Source organism: Bubalus bubalis, chromosome 8 (genome assembly GCF_019923935.1).
Source record: "Bubalus bubalis isolate 160015118507 breed Murrah chromosome 8, NDDB_SH_1, whole genome shotgun sequence".
Lineage (NCBI taxonomy): Eukaryota > Metazoa > Chordata > Mammalia > Artiodactyla > Bovidae > Bubalus > Bubalus bubalis.
Window position 1 is genome coordinate 63,833,900 of NC_059164.1, and position 21,273 is coordinate 63,855,172.

The 21,273-nt window shown below is 44.0% G+C and overlaps 1 protein-coding gene across 4 annotated transcripts in view; it reads left to right on the top strand.

Annotated features, from left to right (window-relative positions):
• PDE1C (phosphodiesterase 1C) overlaps nt 1-21,273 on the top strand; it is a 539,497-nt gene that overhangs the window by 52,388 nt on the left and 465,836 nt on the right. The window lies entirely within an intron of this gene.

Consider the following 21,273-nt stretch of genomic DNA (forward strand, 5'->3'; position numbering starts at 1 on the left):
CCACTCCCTCCATAATCTCATTAACAATATCCCACTTGCTGATGGACCCTTTCCTTCCTTGTCATTCCTTCTAGAAGCCCACCTACAACAATTATCCAACCTCATGGCAACTCCAAACTGTTGGACCTACTTTGTTTCCACTGTCAGGTCATCAGTTTCCTTCTTACCCATCTCGTTTCCAGGTGCCGCCTTCACACTTGCTCCTGTGCATACTGTTTCTGCTTACTCTCTGTTTTACTTGTCTGGCACAACCCGATAGCCAGGTAAGCCACCAACTCTCTGTCTACTCTCTGACAGCTGCAATGTGGCTGAGAAAAACATCACCAGGCTTACTGTCTCATTTAAAAATTGATGACCTTGAGATGGACTTGGAGGGTATATTATGCTCAGTAAAATGTCAGACAGAGAATGACAGATACTGTATTATGTCACTTATATACGGAATCTAAAAAATAAATTAGTAAGCATTAAGAAAATGAAATAGACTTATGGATATAGGGAAAAGCTAGTTGTATACCAGTGAGGAGAGGGACAAGGCAGGGGATAGGAGTAGGAGATTAGGAAATATAATACAAACTACAGTGTGCATAATAAACTATAAGGATAGCACAGGAAATGTAGCCAATATTTGATAATCACTTCAAGTGGAATATGACTTTTAAAAATTGCAAATCACTCAGTTGTATACCTGAAACTTATATAATATTATACAGTTATACCTCAATAAAAAATTCATGACCATGAATCCCGTATCAGACCCTTGTTCTTCCTGGTAAATCTTAATACTCTCCTACTTTGAGAGACAATTGTTTTATTTTTTATTTTGTCTGCGCTGGGTCTTTGCTGTGGATCTTTAGTTGCGGTGCATGGGCTTAGTTGCCCTTTGGTCTGTGGGATATCAGTTCCCCGACCAGGGGCTGAACCCACATCCCCTGCATTGAAAGGCAGAGTCTTAACCACTGGACCACCAGAGAAGTCTCTTGGGAGACTATTTTGATATACTCTCTTCTCTCCTCAAAATTTTCATTCTGTTTCCTCTTCTTTCTCTGCTAATGGCATTGCTTCTTATTTCCCTGAGAGAAGCAGCCGAAGAGAACTTCCACATGCTCCCATTGCCATGTCTTGAATCTTCCTTCATCTGTGCTCGTATAGTCTGCATTTATATCCTACACTTCCTGTTTCTCCCGTGCGCTATCTCCTGGGACAGCACATGGGCTGGGTCTGAGGCCAATATCCCACCTGTGGAGGTGGACCTTATGTCTTCTCACCTTCGCAGGATCTTTGCTCATGATTATTGTCCTCTGTTTCTTCATCAATTTTTCTTTTTCTACTGGGTCATTCTCACCAGCACACAAGCATGCTCTAATAGTGTCTACCTTAAAAAGAAAGAAACAAATCCTGTGTGCATAGGATTCTCTTCCAGTGATTGCCCCATATCTTGGATCTTCTTGGTAGGAAAATTTCTTAACGTAATATTTATACATGCTGACTCAGTTTTCTTTTTTTTTTTCAATTGAAATATAGTTGACATATAGTATTATGTTCTCTTCAGGTGTTCTACATAGGGATTTTGACATTTGCATTCATTATGAAATTATCACCACAATAAGTCTGGTAACCATCTGTTCCTGAACAAAGTTACTACAATATTATCGACCATATTTCTTATGCTATATATTGCATCCCCATGACTTATTTATTTTGTAACTGGAGGTTTGTAACTCTTAATCCCCTTCACATAATTTCTTCCATTCCTGACCTCATTTGCTTCTGGCAGCCTTACATTTGTTTTGTGTTTTTGATTCCACAAATACAAAAATCATGTGGTATTTGTCTTTCTTTGTCTGACTCATTTAACTCAGCAAAATAAACTCTGGATCCATCCATATTGTCACAAATGGCAAGATTTTATTTTTTAGTGGCTGAATAATAGTCTGTTGCTTAAGAAATACTTTCCTATCCTGAGGATACGTTAATTATACTTTATTTTTAAAGTTTTGCTTTTTGCATATAGGTCTTTATTCTGCCTTGAGTTGAGAGTTGTACATGGTATGAATCAGGACTTTTATTTCTTCTCCAGTTAAGGGTAATGAACAGTTCCAGCATCCAATAATTTATAATGTCTTTTCTGTTATATATCAAGTTTTCATATATAGCAAATATTCCAGGACTCCTTATCATGTTCCATTAGTCTGTGTGTCTACTCTGAGGCTAATGAAAACATTCTTAATGGCTTCATAATTAAATGCTAATGTCTAATAGAATGAGAATTATCCTTCTTCCCACCTCTGTTCAAGATTGCTTTGGCTATTTTTAGACCATTTTACTGCCTTAAAAATTTTTAGAACAAGCTTGTCAAGTTCCATGAAAAACTTTGTTGGAATTTTGATTTATTTCTTCAACAGTTATTTGTCACTTATTATGTGCCAGGCACTGTTCTGAATGCTTTGCAAATACTTACTCAGTTAAAATGTATACTTTTATTTGGAGAGAATTGACATCTTTATGCTGTTGAGTCTTCCCATTCATGAACATGGCAAAGGTCTAGCTTTCTTTAATATCTTTTAATAAAGTTTTGTAATTTTCTCTGTAATGACCTTGATGGTTCAGCTAGATTTATTTCTTGGCACTTTGTAAATTTTATTGCTGTTGTAATGAATATCATTTGAAAAATTACACTTCCTAATTGTACATTGCTGGCATAAAAAAAGCAAATATGTATGCTAAGTCGCTTCAGTTGTGTCCGACTCTGTGTGACTCCATAGACGGCAGCCCACCCGGCTCCCCCGTCCCTGGGATTCTCCAGGCAAGAACACTGGAGTGGGTTGCCATTTCCTTCTCCAATGCATGAAAGTGAAAAGTGAAAGTGAAGTTGCTCAGTCGTGTCTGACTCTTAGCGACCCCATGGACTGCAGCCTACCAGGCTCCTCCGCCCATGGGATTTTCCAGGCAAGAGTACTGGAGTGGGGTGCCATTGCCTTCTCCGGCAAATATGTATAGATTCTTATTATTAACCTTAAATTCAGCAACTTTGTTTAACTCTTTTGTTAATTCAATTATTTGTCTCTGAATTCTCTTGTATTTCCTAGGTAAAAAAATTGTAACCTCTGCTGGTTAGGACTCCTAGTTGAGCAGAAGTGGTGATAGTGGGTATCCTTATTTCATTCCTGATTTTCAAAGAAATTTTTCTCATTTTTCACCACAAAGAAGAATGTTTGCTAGATAGATTTTTTTCTGATAGATTTTCTTTATGAGATTAAGGAAGTATCCTTTTATTTTTAGTTGCTGATTTTTGTTTTGTTTTGAATTTTATTTTTTAAATTAACATAGCATTTTTTATGGTGTATTAACCCATGCTTAGATTTGTATAATCACCACCAGTGAGTTTATAGAACAGTTTTATCAACCCCCCAAAACTCCCTTATGCTATTCTTTTGTACTTAGACCCTCTCTCTACTTTTAACCTCTGGCAACCACTAATCTCTGCCACTATAATTTTCTTCTTTTCAAGAATGATACATGATTGGAATCTTTTTTTTAAATATAAATTTATTTATTTTAATTGGAGGTTAATTACTTTACAATATTGTATTGGTTTTGCCATACATCAACATGAATCTGCCACGGGTATACACGTGTTTCCCATCCTGAACCCCCCTCCCCCTCCCTCCCCATACCATCCCTCTGGGTCATCCCAGTGCACCAGCCCCAAGCATCCAGTACATGATTGGAATCTTACAGTTATAACCTTTGAGACTGGCTTCTTTCATGGGGGCCTGTGAGATTCATCCAAGTTGCAGATATCAGAAGCTTGCTCCTTTTGTGTGGCTGAGTCGTATCCCACTGTATGAATGTCCCACAGTCTGTTTGTCCGTGTACTCTCTGAAGGGCATTTGGGTTGTTTTTGGTTTTTGATGATTATGAATAGAGCTGCCCCAAACATGTATATACAGGTTTTTGTGTGACCTAAATTTTCATTTAGGTAGATACCTAAGTGTATGTGTAACTTTGTAAAAAAGTGCCAGGGTATTTTCCAGAGTAACTCTACCATTTTGCATTTGCACCATGTTTGAGAGTTCCAGTCATTCTGAATCTTCACTAGCACTTCATATTGTCAATTTTTTTTTTTTTACTTTAGCCATCTTATTTGTCCTCAGAAGTGTGTAGCGATATCTCATTATGGTTTTAATTTGTACTTCTCTAATGGCTAATCACGTTGATCATCTTTTTATGTGCTTTTTAAGCCTACTGTATATTCTTTTTGGTGAAGTGACTGTGTTTTTGTCCAGTTTTTAATTGTGTTGTTTCTTTTCCTACTTTAGAGTTTTTAAAAACTGTGGTAAAATTTACATAACATAAAATTTACCATTTTAACCATTTTTAAGTTTATAACTTAGTGGCATTAAGTCCATTCCCAGTGTTGTACAAGCATCACCACCATTTATTTCCAGAACTCTTTCATCATCCCATGCAGAAATTGTACCCATTATATAGTAACTCCCCAGTCCCTGCTCCCCCCACTCCCTGGTAACATCTGTTCTGCTTTCGATCACGGTGGATTTGCCCATTCTAGGTATCTGGTATAAGTAAAGTCATACAACATTTGTCTTTCTCTGTCTGGCTTATATTACTTAGCATAATGCTTTCAAGGTATACACATTTTGTAGCAGGTATCAGAATTCCATTCCTTTTTATGAGTGAAAAATGTTCCTATATGGATGTACTGCATTTTGCTTATTCATTTGTCTGTTGATGGACATTTGGGTTATTTCCATTTTTTGTCAATTGTAAATAATGCTACTGTGAACATTGGTATACAAATATCCCTCTGAATCCTGGCTTTCAGTTCTTTGGGATATATACCTCAGAGTGGAATTGCTGGATCATTCTTTTTGTCATTTTTTTTTTTTGTGTGTGTGTGTGTGTGTGTTCTTTTATTCATTGGAAAAAAAGAAAGTATAGTTGATTTATAGTGTTGTGTTAATTTCTGCTGTACAACAAAGTGACTTAATTAAACATATATACATTCTTATTTTACATTCTTTTTCATTTTGGTTTATCTCAGGATATTGAATATAGTTTCCTGTGTTATACGGTAGAACCTTGTTTATTGTGTTTTTTCATTCATGAATAAGTATTCTCTGATTTTTTTCAAAGACTCTTCCTACATCTATGGATATGATGTTTTTGTTTTCTTCTATAATTTCTTAGTATGCAAAATCATAGGATTAGTAGATCCTCTAATATTATTCTTACACTTCTGTGATAAGCATAATTTGTTTAAGCTGTATCATAAAAAGTACATTTTTGCTTTCCAGTTTACTGCTATTGTCTCTGGTGTTTTTTTAGTATTATTCCACCTGTGTGAATGTTCATGTTAGTAACAAGAAAATATTAAAATTTCCCATACTTTTTCCATGTGTTTCTCTTTTAAATAGTTATTTCCATCTGCTGGCTTTAAGATTTACTTTGCTCCTGTGAAGAGAGAAGCTGGTTTTCCTCATTTATAGAAATTGGACTGTCAAGTGTAATGAAAGAGGGCTAATCTGGAAGACAGCTATACAGAGAGAACTGTTAGTGGTCACTAGACCCTTCTTCTAGTAGTTATACATAAAAGCTTCTTCCAGCACCAATTTGCAGGTAACTCACCAGTCTCTTCTCTCCCAGGCTGTGTGCAGGGTGTGGAACCTGGGAATCTGCAGTCCTGGATCTTCCTCCTGCCTGGTTCCTAACCAGCTGTGCACAGGGTCAGTGTCAGGGGTTCAAGCAGAAAATGGATGGACCAGGCTCACGGAAAGTGTGTGTGATCATGTTCAATGATGTCTAAAATGTCATCTCATGACTGCTCTTGAGCCAGGAAGGACCAGTTGAGTGATTTTGAGCAGGTCAACCTGCTCCTCTAAGCTTCAGTGTCCTGGGAGGCTTGGTGTTTCTAGAGGTCTTTAAGGCCATTGTGCCTTTTAGCCTACTGTGGGGATGTCTGGGCTCTGTTGTCTGGGAAGGAAGCTGGGTGACTCTTAGGTGTCTGGAAGGGGCTGTTAATTAGGCGCCAACAGGAGCAGGGCTGAAAGTAGCTTCAGGAGGGTGAAGCGTTTTAATTGCCATCTTCCATGGAGTAGCAAATTAAGTGCTCGGATTTCCTCCCTGTGTTCTTTCTCCCTTGGCTCCTGTCACCCTGGCTGGAGCCCAGACAGAATTGAGTTGCTGCTTGGGGATGGTTTTCAGGGTCTCCCAGGGAGGCCTGTGCCGAGTCTGAGTCCTCCCTTCAAGGTGGACGCCGACCGCCCTGACAGCCACTGGGGAGGGCCTAGAAGCTTCCACTTAGCAACCGTTTCCCTCCCAGGACCTGACAGGCCTACAGAGGGACATACTTCTTGCCTCTCCTGGAGAGGCTTTGGAGGTGTGGCCCTTCCAGCTCCCCCTTCCCCCCAACCTCCTTTGTCCTTAAGCTTGGACTTCAGAGAGTTGTTTGCTAGGGGATTCTCCCTAAAATCCCTCACTTGCTGCCTCCACCTACAACTGAAAAAGTGATTCTGATGCAGAAAATGGATACTCTCTCCTAGGTAATCTAGTTCTGATCATCTGTGGTTGTATTTTATATCAGGACTGGACCTGCCTTTAGTTATAAAAGATGCAAGTCCCAGCTGTGCCACACCCAGCTGTGTGATCTTGGGCAGCTTGCTTCCCCTCTCTGGGCCTATTTATTTAGTTATTTTTGGCTGCACGTGGGCTTTTCCTTAGTTGGGGCAAGCAGGGGCTATTCTCTAGTTGTGGTGCTCAGCCTTCTCACTGTGGTGCTTTCTCTTATTGCAGAGCACGCACTCTAGAGCCCATGGGCTCAATAGTTGTGCTGCATGGGCTTAGTTGCCCTGTGGCGTGTGGAATCTTCCTGGACCAGGGATGGAACCCGTGTCCCCTGCATTGGCAGGCGGCTTCTTATCCATTGGACCACCAGGGAAGTTCCCCTCTCTGAGCCTTGTATTCTTTCAATACAGAGGGAAAGTTTTGAGGTAAATTATTGATTGCCAACATCTTTTCCATCTGAGATTGTCTGGAAGTCTGTTACCCCATTTCTGCCTATTGAACTATGAAGAACCTTTGACAATGCTTGGAGTTATCCCAAGGAAGGTATAGACATCCAGGGGAAAGAGCAAGGGCCATGGAGTCAGACATACATAAGGTCAAATCCCCACGTACTGGCAGGGTGGTGGTTATCTTCTAGAACCATTGCTGGCTCCTATGTACCCTTGTACAAACTGGAGAAAGATACCGCATCTGAAGTCACTTTCTGCTAAAAAATTTTCACGACAGATGTATAATTCTACAGATGTGATGTGGCTTGTGCTCTCTAGAGTTGTGCAGTACACAGCCTGGCCAGCTGTACACCTCAGCTGTCTGTGTCCTTGGGTAAGTTCCTCAGTCTTTTTGGAATTTTGCTTATCTGGAAAAAGGGGATATGATGTCTGCCTCATACGGTAGTGGTGACGATAGAATTGTGTACAAAGTCCTGGGCTCATACAGAGTGGTTGCTCTGGAAATATAAATTTCTCTTTTGTTTTCCCAGGAATAATCTTCCTGGGAGATGGTTTTTAGAGCCCAAAGGCTGTACTCTCCAAAAAAAAAGAGCAGCAGGTGGTAACTTAGTGTTTCCAAGGTGGGTTTGGGAGTTGGAATCACATTCTCTCAGTTTGCCTCAGCTTCTGGTTCTGTCTTGGGAGTTCATTCCAAGATGCCTTGGAATGTTGCTTCGGTTTGCCCTGCAGGAGGGAGGGAGAGCCCCCAGAGGCAGGGCGATTATCTAGGGTATAGAGTGGTGTCATGGTTGCAAGGCAGTGGGAAGGCTCAGGAGACCCAGGGCTAGAAAGGAAGAGCGAAATGGGCTGTGAGAATTCTTGCCTGGCCTGGGGACACCCTGGAGAACCCTCCCTGTGGATGGGGTGAGCAGAGACACACAGGCTGTTCATACCTGGTCCTCCTCCTCCTGGCAGGCAGGGCAGAAGCACTGGTCACCCCCTGAGGCAGGGGACCTGGGGTGGAGGCTGCCATGGCTGGAGTCAGGGAGCTCTCCCAGCACAAAGGTGTTGGAAAGAGCACCGCCTCTGGTGTTAATTTCTCCTGCATTGGAGTTTCAGGATTGCCACTTTTGTCCCTGCTCCCCACAAATTCATATGCATCAGTGGATGTGATAGTATTTGGAGGTGGGGCCTTTGAGAGGTCATGAGAGTATAGCTCCCATGATAGAATTAGTGTCCTTTTGAGAAAAGGAAGAGAGCTAGCCATGTTGTCATCCATGCCAGTATACAAAAGGAAGGCAGGTACCTTTGGACAAATTCCTTAATCTTTCTGAACTTCAACTGCTTCATTTATAAGATGTAAGTAATTACTTACAAAAGGCTGAGCACAGTAGAGCTGATGTTTTTGAACTATGGTACTGGAGAAGACTCTTGAGAGCCCATTGTACAGCAAGGAGATCAAACCAGTCAGTCCTAAAGGAAATCAACCCTGAATGTTCATTGGAAGGACTGATGCTGAAGCTAAAGCTCCAATACTTTGGCTACCTGATGCAAAGAGCTGACTCACTGGAAAAGACCCTGATGCTGGGAAAGATTAAGGACATGAGGAGAAGGAGGCAACAGAGGAGGACATGGTTGGATGGCATCACTGACCTAATAGACATGAGTCTGAGCAAATTCTGAGAGATAGTGAAAGACAGAGAAACCTGGCATGCTGCAGTCAATGGGATCGGAAAGAGTCAGACATGACTTACCGACTGAACAAGAGCAACAGAGTAATTACTATTTCTACCTCTAAAGAGTTCAGACCTTTTAGAATAATATTCAACGATTGTCAGGACCCAGCCTCAACCTCCCTTTTCACTATCATTCCTGGTACCTTGCACTCCCATCATCTGAGATGCTCTCCCATTTCCCAAACACATCATCTCCATGCCTTTCCTTACTTTTTTCTTTTTGTCTCTGCAGGAAATATAGTGTTTGTCTCTTCTGGGCATGGTGAAATCCTCCTTGTTCTTCAAAAGCCTATTCTCTGAAGGTTCTCTAGTCCTTTCCTGTATCAGTTATCTGTTGCTGAGTAACGAATTGTCCTTCAGCTTAGTAGCTGAAAGCAACAATGAACACATATCATCTCACATAGTTCTGTGGATCAAGAATCAGATTAGCTAGGTGGGTTTTTGGAGAAGGCAATGGCACCCCACTCCAGTACTCTTGCCTGGAAAATCCCATGGGTGGAGGAGCCTGGTAGGCTGCAGTCCATGGGGTTGCTAAGACACGACCATGGGGGACACAACTGAGCAACTTGACTTTCACTTTTCACTTTCATGCATTGGAGAAGGAAATGGCAACCCCCTCCAGTGTTCTTGCCTGGAGAATCCTAGGGACGGGGGAGCCGGGTGGGCTGCTGTCTATGGGGTCGCACAGAGTTGGACACAACTGAAGCGACTTAGCAGCAGCAGCAGCAGCAGCAGCAGCAGGTGGGTTTTCACTCAGGGTCTTTCATGAGGTTGCTGCATTCATCTGAAGTCTTGGTGAGGACTGGAGGACCTGCTTCAGTGTGGACACTTGTATGACTGCCAAGTTGATGTTGGCTTTGGTGGGAAACCTCAGTTTTTCATCATGTGAACCTCCCCACAGGGCTGCTTGGTTTTCCTAGAGAGGCCATCCAAGGTGTGAGTAGCAGTTTTTCTACGACAAGGACTTGGAAGCCACACACCATCCCTTTCCCAGTATTTTGTTGGCCACGTTGGTCAGGGGGTCAGTACCGACTCTGCGAGAACAGAGCACATGAGGGTGTGAGCATTAGGAGGCGAGGCTCATTGGGAGCCATCTTAGAGGCTAATATCATATTTCCCCAACAAAATCAAGTGTCCTGGTGTTCAGTCACATTCATTTATTGACAGGGTCTTTCTGTGTCCCTGCCCCATGCCAGCTGTGAGAATATAAATGTGAACAAGATAGACAAGGTCTCCTGCACCATGGAACCCACAGTCTATCAGGGGAGATGGACATTACTTCTGCAAATCCTGAATCCATTACAGATTTCATAAATGCCATGAAAGAAAGGAAAGGAAGTGGGTACAGTAAGAACATATGATGAGGGGACCTCATGTAGTCTGGGTGGGGTGCAAAGGGTGGGCTTCCCTGAAGATACTCCTTCCACTGTGCTCCCAGCACTTTGTACTGAGCACCTCCTTGGTGCTTCTTCAACTGGGCTATTATTGTTTTCACCTTTTTTTCCTCCAACCCTCCCCACCCCCCTGCAAGTACTGAGCTCCTCAAGAGCAAAGGTCTTGCCTTACTGCAATTCCCTTTGTCCAAGCCCCGCCCAGAGCTGAGCAACCACTAGGGGCTCAGCAAATGTGAGCCGAGTGACTGTATGATCCGTTGCCAGGGGAGACCTCCTTTCCTCAGGAGGTGTGTGTGTTTGGGGAGAGGTAGAAGGCAAATATGGAGGCAGTAGGATCCAATTACAGAGAAGGCAATGGCACCCCATTCCAGTACTCTTGCCTGGAAACTCCCATGGATGGAGGAGCCTGGTAGGCTGCAGTCCATGGGGTCGCTAAGGGTTGGACACGACTGAGTGACTTCACTTTGACTTTTCACTTTCATGCATTGGAGAAGGAAATGGCAACCCACTCCAGTGTTCTTGCCTGGAAAATCCCAGGGACGGGGGAGTCTGGGTGGGCTGCTGTCCTTGGGGTCGCACAGAGTTGGACACGACTGAAGCGACTTAGCAGCAGCAGCAGCAGGATCCAATTAAGGATGAAATAGGGACTTCCCTGGCAATCCTGTGATTAAGACTTTGCCTTCTAATACCACGGGGTTGGGGGAGCTGGGGGTGGGTATGAGTTTGATCCCTGGTTGGGGAGCTAAGATCCTGCATGTCTCACAACCAAAAAACCAGAATATAAACAGAGGCAATATTGTAACAGATTCGACGAAGACTTTAAAAATGGCCCATATCAAAAAATAAAAACAACAATAACAACAACAACAACAAAACCAAAGGATGAAACAGAGTGAATTTTCCACCCTCCTGTGTAAGTACTACTTCTTCATGGCCTCTGCCCATGTGTGGCTGCTTTTTGTAGCAGCATTAAAGGAGCCCCCAGAGAGGAGTTCTGATTGGATGTTGTGATTTGGAAAGATTCGAACTAGTTAAGTGTCGTGATGTATTGGGCTTGCTTAGCTTTGATGTAGCCACGAGTGGAAGCTGGCTGTTTTGGCAGCAGTGAGAATGCTAATCTGAATCACAGTAGCTCCTGTTTAGTGTGGGCTTATTTTGTGCTGGGCCCTGCAATGTGCCTTCTCGCCACTCCATCATGTCCCGCCTCAGAGCCTTTGTACTAGCTGCCCCCTCAGCCTGCCATGCCTTTCCCTGGATATTCCCACTTCAGGTGGGTGTCTGCTCAGAGGTCCTCATCAGAGCTCCACTTGATCATCTCATCTGAAATTGCATCCCAGTCCACTTCATCTTCCTACCTGAGTACATTTCTCTTTATTGTACAAATCATATCTGCTACTAGGTTATCTTAAATGCAAACTCTGGCATTTTAGTCCACTTGGGCTTCTGTAACCAAAAGATCATAAACTGAGTGGCTTAAACCATAAGTGTTTGTTTCTCACAGTTGTGGAGGCTGGAAAGTCCAAGATCAAAACACCATCAGGCCCAATTCTTAGTGAGGGCCCAATTCCTTGCTGGTAGACAGCTATGTTTTTATAAGGACTAATCCCATTGTGGGGGCTCTACCCTCATGACCCAATTGCCTCCCAAAGCCCTCACCTCCAAATATCATCACATTAGGGCTTCAGCATATCAATTTGGGGTAGACTCAAATGTAGCACCTGGGGATAAATAAAGAGGTCACAGTGTTTGTCTAGGGTTGTAAAAGATTTGTGTTAGTTGAGATATAAAATTTCAGTGTGACCACAAATTATGCTGATGTCTTCTTCACTTCATAGGTTACAGTGTTTACTTATAAGGTTGCTCATTGAGCCCTTTCTTGAAAAAACAGTGTGAAGAAGGAAGGACAGGTTTTCTGTTATTTAAAAGCCATTTTCTTGGAGAACCAGCTCAGACTCAGAGAGGCTGAATAAGGGAGGCAGGGCCAGGCAGAGAGAGACTGGAATTCAGACCAGGCCCTGGAAGTCTAAACGCAGAGCTCTGTTGCTGCCCTTTGTTGTGAGTGATAAGCTACAGTGGACATCAGAGTCTGCAAGCACATGCAAGTCGCTGTCCTGGTACAGCTTTGCTAACACACAGTTGCCCAAAGTGAGTAGAAAAAACTGTCTCCATTGACTGCATGTCCCTGGCCTTTCAGACGCGGTTCATGTCTGTCGGGCTCTGTGCAAGGGCCAGCTGAGGGAATGTTGGAAGCTCCAAGGCAGTGTTTTTTCAAATCTCATTCTGAGCTTCAGTTCAATTTCCTCAGACAGCGCTGTTCTCCCCAGTCAAGGATACACACCCCTTCCATGCAACCTCACTCTCTGTGGGAGCACCCTGGGCTTTTCTGTTACAGAACTCATCACAGTCCTTAGCAATCAGACCCCAAGCTCATTAGCAGAAGAAGCTGTGAGAGAGAAAATGAAAGATGCTGCGGTCCTCCAGGTAGTCAGGAGATGCCCCAGGGCATGTGAGCATGGTTGTGCTTGGAAGAAAAAGATGGGCTTGTGTGAAAACTACAAAGGGAAACAAAGAGAAGAAAGCATCAGGAACATCCCCTGAAGATTTGCAATGTGCATTCCAGGAGCACCGAGGCCGCCTCACCTCCCCTTAACATGATTTAATTGGAATGTGTCCTCTTAGTGGGGAGGCTGTACAAATTGAACAAATCCAACCAGGAACTGCCGGATGAGGACTGGCACTCTTTGAGAAATGGATAATGCTTCCTGTCTTTCTGGTTCAGCCACAGATTGTGGTATATTTTAATAGTTTTTTCTTAGATAATAAAGTTGGCCACCAGTGCCCAGGTCCCTGGGAGTTTCCCCCATCTACAGCTTGTCCTTCTCTGCCTCCTCCCAGGGACCAGAGGTGGGTCCTCCCCCACTTTTTTTCTGTGAGTCAGTTTTTCTAACATAAGATTAAAGGTGCTGAGCACATAGTTTTGTCCATCTCTCAGTTTCTCCCCTTGTTAATGGTAAAATGAAAGGACCACAGTGAGGTTTTGACTTCCTAAGATCCCAGAGCATCTGACTCCAGAATCCAAAGACACCGTTCACCCATTTCTGCAGCAGACAATGGTTGAGATCTGTGTGTCCTGTACATGCTAAGCAGTGAGGATAGAGAGGGAATTAAGATAATGCTTCTACTTTCATAGAACACACATGTTATTGGAAAAATAAACCCAAAGAAAATAATACAAATACCATCGTCTGGCTTTTATTGGGCATCTCATCGTGACTGTGTGATGAGATGGTGCTGGGTAGCTCACCCATTTTAGAATGGGCTTCCCAGGTGGAGCTAGTGGTAAAGAACCTGCCTGCCAGTGCAGGTTAAATGTAGTAGACATGGTTTGATCCTTGGGTTGGGAAGATCCCCTGGAGGAGGGCATGGCAACCCACTCCAGTATTCTTACTTGGAGAAGCCCATGGACAGAGGAACCTGGCAGGCTACAGTCCATGGGGTCACAAAGAGCTGGACATGACTGAAGCAACTTAGCACATCTCACCCATTTTTATCTCCCGTCCCAGTAACCCTGAGAGGTATTGTGACTTAGCTGTGCACATGAGAAAGGGATTCAGGGAAATTTGGTAACACAACAGAGGAGCCCGGATTCCAAGTCAGGTCTGTCTGACTCGAAAGCCTCCAGTCTTCCCACCTGCTGTGATAGAACACTGGTGTCCAGAGGACAGAGCAGGATCCCAGAGAGTATGATTCTCTGGGGGTGCTTGCATTTGGGTCCTGGTGTGTGAGTGGGCATTTGTTAGTTGGAGAAAGTGGTTCAGTTCAGTCGCTCAGTCATGTCTGACTCTTTGTGACCCCATGAATCGCAGCATGCCAGGCCTCCCTGTCCATCACCAACTCCCGGAGTTCACTCAAACTCATGTCCATCGAGTCGGTGATGCCATCCAGCCATCTCATCCTCTGTCATCCCCTTCTCCTCCTGTCCCCAATCCCTCCCAGCAACAGGGTCTTTTCCAATGAGTCAACTCTTCACATGAGGTGGCCAAAGTACTGGAGTTTCAGCTTCAGCATCAGTCCTTCTAATGAACACTCAGGGCTGATCTCCTTTAGAATGGACTGGTTGGATCTCCTTGCAGTCCAAGGGACTCTCAAGAGTCTTCTCCAACACCACAGTTCAAAAGCATCAATTCTTCGGCACTCAGCTTTCTTCACAGTCCAACTTTCACATCCATACATGACCACTGGAAAAACCATGGCCTTGATTAGACAGACCTTTGTTGGCAAAGTTTTGTCTCTGCTTTTGAATATGCTATCTAGGTTGGTCATAACTTCCCTTCCAAGGAGTAAGCATCTTTTAATTTCATGGCTGCAATCACCATTTGCAGTGATTTTGGAGCCCCAAAAAAGAAAGTCTGGCAGTCTTTCCACTGTTTCCCCATCTATTTGCCATGAAGTGATGGGACTGGATGCCATGATTTTAGTTTTCTGAATGTTGAGCTTTAAGCCAACTTTTTCACTCTCCACTTTAATTTTCATCAAGAGACTTTTTAGTTCCTCTTTACTTTCTGCCATAAGGGTGGTGTCATCTGCATATCTGAGGTTATTGATATTTCTCCCGGCAATCTTGATTCCAGCTTGTGCTTCTTCCAGCCCAGAGTTTCTCATGATGTACTCTGCATATAAGTTAAATAAGTATATAAATATATATACAATATTTATATTGTATATAAATAACAATATACAGCCTTGATGGGGTAGGACATGAAAGTCAAGAGAAGAGTGTGAATAAAGGCATCAATAGGCAAGTGCCCAGAGTGGACCCCATGGGTAGAGGGCTCAGGATGGCTGGTAGGCAGGGATGTGGAAGGATGGCTGGGGCCTCAGCAGTCAGGCATGGACTCTCTCCTGGAGATCAGGCTGTGGGGAGACCACAGATTATATTTAGAAAATGGGACAAGACGGAGGATTGAAAACTCAGATGCCTTCGGGGTGCAGGCAGTTACATAAACGAGGTAATGAAAAGCAACAGTCACTCAGTCGTGTCTGACTCTGCGACTCCATGGGTGGTAGCCTGCAAGACTGTCCATGGAATTCTCCAGGCAAGAATACTGGAGTGGGTTGCCATTCCCTTCTCCAGGGATCTTCCTGACCTAGGGATCAAACCTGGGCCTCTCGCATTGCAGGCAGATTTTTTTTCTACTGTCTGAGCCACCAGGAAAACCCTGATTATCCTTGATATGATTTGTTTCCAGTATCAGTTCAGTTCAGTTGCTCAGTCGTGTCCAACTCTTTGCGACCCCATGGACTATAGCACACTAGGCTTCCCTGTCCATCACCAGCTCCCGGAGCTTGCTCAAATTCATGTCCCATCGAGTTGGTAATGCCATCCAACCGTCTCATCCTCTGTCGTATGGTCATTTAAATCTAAAGCCTCCTCTATACTGGAAACCATCTCAGATGACAGAGGATGAGATGGTTTCCAGTATAGAGGAGCCTTTAGATTTAAATGACCATATCCTGATGTTAACTACATAAGTCCACCCCATAATTGTGGGAGATTTCATCCTTAGTTGAAATTTTGTTTGTTGCTCTGATTGAACTTGAATAATAGAGGAAAATGTATATTTATGGACAGGGTCAGAGCAGGAATTAATAACTGGTTGGGTGAGGGGCATCTCATCTAGTAATATCAATAGTAGTCTGAACATGACTATAATTTTTCTTTTAAGATACATTTCCTAAGTGCAAGTTGCTCAGTCGTGTCTGACTCTTTGTGACCCCATGGGCTATATAGTCCATGGAATTCTCCAGGTCAGAATACTGGAGCGGGTAGCCGTTCCCTTCTCTAGGGGATCTTCCTGACCCAGGAATTGGACTGGGGTCTCCTGCATTGCACATGGATTCTTTACCAGCTGAACCACTCACCAGTTAGAGCCTTGGAATGGAGAAATCCACCAAGGTAACCCAGAAGTGCTAGACAGGTGATTGGCCACAAACTCAACAATTGGATTGATTTTTAAAACTAGCATAAGATCATGTCTGTGATAGAAAAACATTTGATTCATATGCAAGGGTCCAAGAAGTCAAGAAAACATTATAAAGGATCATATGAATCAGGTGGAGGATCTTGGGTGAGTTGTCTACTTCGAATGTCATCTTTTTTATCCTTCCATGGGTGTAGTTTTCCCTCTGAGCATTGTTTGAGTAATTTTAAGGTCAGCAGTCCTCTCTATAGGCCAGTAGGTTGGTTCATATTTGTTGAGGAGGATCTTGTGCAGGGATTGTTGAAGGATTCTTCTGCATTCTGGGGTACAGAGAATAAGATTGCTGGGAGCTGCTTTCAGAAAGCTTGTATTTTCTTGTTTTAGGTTTTGTGATGGAGAGGTGTGTTCATTCCAGATAGTCCTGAGAGGTACTTGAGATGAGAGGGTGGTGATCAGGGAAGGCCTCTAGGACACACCATTTGGGTTGAGACCTGGAAAATGAGGAGGCTGCTGTGAAGGAGATGAGATTTATAAGAGAAAGACCTTGGAACTAGACTGCCTAGTTATGAATCCAGCTCTACTGTTTACCAGCGCTATGGCGTGGGCAGGTCACCTGACCTCTCTGTGCCTTAGTTACCCCATCTGTAAAGTGGGGTAACCATAGCCCAACCTCCCAAGGTGGTTCAGAGGATTGACTGAGTTAGCACTCATATGTGCTTAGACTGGCACCTGTAAGGCCCATGAAGGGGTCTGCAGGCATTGCTGCTACTGTTAATAAGAAACCTTATTACATTCCAAACAGGAAAAGGAAGTGAAAAGGCGCTGACTTGGGAGTGTGTTCAGTGAGTTTGAGAGAGAGAAAGGTGGCCAGGGTAGCAAGAGCTGTCAGCCAGCAGATGGGAGGAGATGAGGTCAGATCAGGGAGGGTTTGTAGGCAGCGATTTGCACACAGTGAGAAGCACTGAGGGTTCTAAGCGGGGAGGCAGTATGGTCTATGGGTTGGCTGCCAGGTGGAGCAGGAGACCCTGGGAATGTGTTAGGGTCATCCAGGTGAGGGTCTCTGGATGCTCAGACCAGAGTTTTAGGAGAGGAGCTATGAGTTAGGGTGTATTTTGGAGGTAAGGATTTGTTGATGGAAGGGCAATGGGAAGGAAGGAGACCATTTCTGCCCTGGAGGGAGGAAGGTAGTGGGGAGTGGCGCCATTGACTGAGAGTGGGAGAGAGCAGATTTTGGAAAGGAACATTTTGCTTTGCCATGCTGGGTTTGAAAGTCCTGGCGCACACCCGTGTCTCAGGTAGGCAGCTGGAGGGAAGCGGACCTGAGGTGAGCAGTAGCAATTCATGTCACTGTGGTGAACTGCTCCCAAGGGAATTCAGATCATTTACTTTTATTTTTTTTTTAATTTTTTTATTCAGTTTTATTTATTTATTTTTTTAAATTTTATTTTATTTTTAAACTTTACAGTATTGTGTTAGTTTTGCCAAATATCGAAATGAATCCACCACAGGTATACATGTGTTCCCCATCCTGAACCCTCCTCCCTCCTCCCTCCCCATACCATCTGTCTGGGTCGTCCCAGTGCACCAGCCCCAAGCATCCAGTATCGTGCATTGAACCTGGACTGGCGACTCATTTCATACATGATATTATACATGCTTCAATGCCATTCTCCCAAAACTTCCCACCCTCTCCCTCTCCCACAGAGTCCATAAGACTGTTCTATACATCCGTGTCTCTTTTGCTGTCTCGTACACAGGGTTATTGTTACCATCTTTCTAAATTCCATATATATGCGTTAGTATACTGTATTGGTATTTTTCTTTCTGGCTTACTTCACTCTACTTTTAAACACTGCTTGCCAAGCAGAATACATTTGCCTCCAATCTGTGGCCCCCAGTGGTTCCCAAACTTGTGTTCATTTTAGAAAGTAAATATAAATTGCTAGATTGAGAGTAAACCTTTAACTGGTTGCTAGCAAAGCTCTTAGGTGTCACGGAGGAGGAGGGTCCCTGGCTACTTGGCCTGTGTCCATCCAGGGGCCTCTGTGACTTCACTGCCAGTCCTGGCTTCCTCCACTCATGTACCAGCCCTTCACTTAGCAGCCTATGTGCTGGCCCTGTTCTGGGCTGGAGGGAAATTGTATGAGATGTGGGCTCTGCTGTGAGAAGTTCATTCTAGCGGGCATCCGAGTTCCTTGCCCAAAGGAATGATATCTTGTGCTAGCTTTTTTCTTCTGGTTATCTTTTTTTTTTACATTTAAGATTATGTGTTTATTTACTTATTATTGAAGTGTAATTGACTTACAGCATTGTGTTAGTTTCAGAAGTACTGCAAAGTGATTCAGTTATATATATGTTTATATAAAATATATATTTCAGAGTTTTTTCCCTTATAGGTTATTACAAATTGTTGAGTGTAGTTTCCTGTGCTCTGTAGTATGTTCTTGTGTGCTAGTTTTATTTACTGGAGGCATTTGATCTGTTCAGCCTGCAGGCAGCTGGTAATGATGCAGTGATTTATGGCGCTGGACATATCAGCGATGGCACTGCATGTCCAAGCCACGTATCGGGTGTGTGTGTGTCTGTGTGTGTGTGTGTGTGTGTCTGTGTGTGTGCACCTGTGCACTCTGAGGTGCTTAGGGAGTAGCTCTGGTAGTCGTGGCTGTGTGGTTGACCTGTGCCCCAAGTCTGAGGACCTCCTTGTTTGTCTGAGCCTTTGTGCCCTGCTGGTGGCTTGGCTAGGGCAGACAGTGATCTTCTAGGTCATCTGTCCTATTTAATACCTGTGGAGAATCTGAAATAAAAAAAAAGATAGCCAGAAGAAAAAAAGCTAGCACAAGACATCATTCCTTTGGGCAAGGAACTCAGATGCCCGCTAGTTCTATTTAATACCTTCTAGGTCATCTGTTCTATTTAATACCTGTGGTCCAAGCAGAGAGAAACTCACCCTCTCTGCTTGGACCCTACTTCTCACATGCACACCCTCTTGGTCTCTGTCCTCAAGTGGGTTTCAGAGTCATACTGGTAGCTCTTCTTTTTAACAGCATGACTGAAAGAAACCAAGGGGACTGGACACTGAGTTCAACAGTGTGCACTTTTAAACCACACAGGGTCTTTCCAGTGAGCTCTCAGAAAGTGTGCTTAGCTGTTCCTTTTTAGGAGGGTTATGTTCTTTAACAGCTCGCTGCTCAGAGTGTGGCTTCTAGACCAGCCCATTGGCTCCACCTGGGAGCCTGTTTGCAATTCAGAATCCCAGGCCCCACCCCAAACCGACCGAAACAGAAGCTGCAGTTTAACAAGATCCAACACTGCTTCAGATTGCAGCCTTCTGTAAAATTCAGCCTCTTTGCATGGCTCCTGAATGTACAATGAGAAGTTTCCCAGGTGCCCTGTGTGTCTCCTGAGAGCCAAGCGAAAGGAGAACCTTGTCTGAGAAGGTGGAGATCGGGCTTCGCCTGGAGATCACTATAGAATGCATGTTCACCAGTGGGTTGCCGAGGCTGTCTTTTCTTTTGGAGGTCAAGGCCTTGGGATATTTTTGTCAAATGAGGGGGGAGTGGGGTTTGTCCATCAGGAGAAGAGAGGGCTCATGGGGCCGAGGCCATGATCATTGTCATCAAATGTTGGAAAACCCTGAGAAGGAATAGAAATCAGGCCTGTTCTTGTGAGGGCAGAAGGAAGACCTTCAGAATGATTCCATCATCATGAAAAAGCTCAACATTCAGAAAACTAAGATCATGACATCTGGTCCCATCACTTCATGGCAAATAGATGGGGAAACAGTGGAAAGACTGTCAGACTTTATTTTTTGGGGCTCCAAAATCACTGCAGATGGTGATTGCAGCCATGAAATTAAAAGACGCTTACTCCTTGGAAGGAAAGTTATGACCAAGCTAGATAGCATATTCAAAAGCAGAGACATTACTTTGCCAACAAAGTCTGTCTAGTCAAGGCTATGATTTTTTCTAGTGGTCATGTATGGATGTGAAAGTTGGACTATAAAGAAAGCTGAGCACCGAAGAATTAATGCTTTTGAACTGTGTGTGGTGTTGGAGAAGACTCTTGAGAGTCCCTTGGACTGCAAGGAGATCCAACCAGCCCATTCTAAAGGAGATCAGTCCTGGGTGTTTTTTGGAAGGAATGATGCTAAAGCTGAAACTCCAGTACTTTGGTCACCTCATGGGAAGAGTTGACTCATTGGAAAAGACTCTGATGCTGGGAGGGCCTGGGGACAGGAGGAGAAGGATACGACAGAGGATGAGGTGGCTGGATGGCATCACTGATTCGATGGACAAGGGTTTGGGTGAACTCCAAGAGTTGGTGATGGACAGGGAGGTCTGGTGTGCTGCAATTCATGGGATCGCAAAGAGTCGGACACGACTGAGCGACTGAACTGAACTGGAGGTTGCAGAACTAATTAGAGGTGAAGGGGCCTATCTCCAGGGGCTGAGCTCCCATCCCTAGGCACAGTCCAGGCATGAGCTGGACAGTCCCTTTTTGGGACATGATAGGGAGTCTCAGCAGGATGTGTGGAGTGGGACCAGTTTCGGTCCTGTGAACTGTTGAAAAAAGAGAAGAGCTCACAGAACGAGGTTCAATTTCAGCTTATCAGACCTGATTGGGGCAAGTTACTAACTTTCCTAAGCCTCAGTTTCCTTATCTGAAAATAGGAATCATAATACTTACCTCATGAGATGGTGTGAACGTTTAATAAAAATTATGAGTCCAAAAAAAGTTATTGGTGTAAAGTTCTTGCCAGCCTGGCATAAAATAGGGCTTAATACACTGTAGTGTTTTCCTTCTTCTCTGTATTCATCTCCTTTTCCTTATTTGAATTGAGCTTAATTAGTTAAGAGTTTGAGCAGCTGGCTTGATGTTGGATTTCAATCTTGCTCACTATTGATCTCGTTAACTGCTTGTGGTTGTTCTGGGCCTGGTTTGCTCAATTAGGGGGTATTTTAATGAGGCCAGAATAGTAGGGGGGCCCTGGATGTGTACCGCTTTGGTCACTCAGGTGTCACCCCTGTTGTGTGCCTGAGGCCTGTGGCCTGAGGTCTGTGGTGGTCACCAGGGCATCATCCAGGAGGGCCAGGTAGAGCCCACAGGCTGTCACTGTCAGGAAGCAATCTGGCCCACTTTGGGTGAAGGG